General features: G+C 39.9%; 1 long non-coding RNA gene across 1 annotated transcript; it reads right to left on the bottom strand.

Annotated features, from left to right (window-relative positions):
* Nucleotides 1–302: 302 nt before the first annotated feature.
* LOC109509395 (uncharacterized) lies at nucleotides 303–1,084 on the bottom strand. The gene is made up of 3 exons (XR_002166935.1): nucleotides 1,055–1,084; nucleotides 813–920; nucleotides 303–474 (listed from the first exon to the last, which is right to left on the bottom strand). It is a non-coding gene; the product is annotated as an uncharacterized LOC109509395 (long non-coding RNA).

Here is a 1,084-nt window from a genome sequence, read left to right as displayed (position 1 = left end):
ATTGGGTACACTTGGTATCTCTTCCTAGATGATTTGAACTTTATTAGCTTTAACTGTTCAGATTTCAAATAAAACCTCAGAAGGCCAGCTAGCTACCCCACAATACTTTTTGTCCTCCGACTAGTTAGTCAGAGCAAAACTTCCAGCCAAGTTAGACTACCAAAACATGTCTGTTGTGATCTGCACAAATTAATATATTTAAAAATCAGCAAATAGGGTGAGTATCATGTATTTTATTTTCCGTGTTTGTTTTCAATATGTATCTTTGGATTAACATTCATTCCGAACTGTTTTTGTCACTGATGTACATGTCACAGTTCTGTTCAGCACCTGATTGTCAATCTTGAGCTCCAGTAATGTGGTGTTGTACTGCAGTGACTCAATGAGGGCGAGGATTCCAGTCCCTGTTATAAAGTTCGACTCAACATTCAGGCTCTTCAGTGTCGTGTTAACCTTGAGCATCTCCGCCAGGGCCTGACAACAAATAAGAATAATTGTCATTTTGTTCTTTTCTCTGGCAACATACACACCGTACCCTGCCCCTCTAGATTCCAAAAGTCAACATATCGTGCAAGCATCAAAACATGAACCCTGTGGCTCTGTTTTTGCTTTTTAGAAGGTTTTGTGTGGGTATAGTAACACTTACGCCAAAAGATGGAACAGCCCCCACAAGGGGTGTTAATAAAAGCAGAGATATGCTTTTCAGCGCCGACTTAACCTGTTTTTTTCCCCCTTACACTCCCATATGAATGAAATAGGTGAAGCATATAGTATTTCAAAGGGGAAAAAAAAGCTAAATGTTATGAACTTACAAATGCTACAGGGTCATTGCTTCTGGTTCCAACGATACTCAACCTCTCCACCGCCGTGTTCTCTATCAGAGCCTGAGCGTACGCCTTTAAAGTCGGGATGGGAATGTTCTAAAAGAAAAAGAAAAAAAGAAAGCAGCACCACATGGGAACATAACAGCTAACAGATTAGTATCATGAAATAAATGTGTCCTAAAACACTGTCAATGACCATGTATATAACAGACACAGACACACTTTGCTACCTTGATGTTGTTGAGGTTGATCTCCACAAG

This window comes from Hippocampus comes, unplaced genomic scaffold (assembly GCF_001891065.2).
Source record: "Hippocampus comes isolate QL1 unplaced genomic scaffold, H_comes_QL1_v1.1 C16879496, whole genome shotgun sequence".
Classification (NCBI taxonomy): domain Eukaryota; kingdom Metazoa; phylum Chordata; class Actinopteri; order Syngnathiformes; family Syngnathidae; genus Hippocampus; species Hippocampus comes.
The sequence above is the reverse complement of the archived record's forward strand: the minus strand, read 5'-3'. Positions and strand labels throughout refer to the sequence as shown.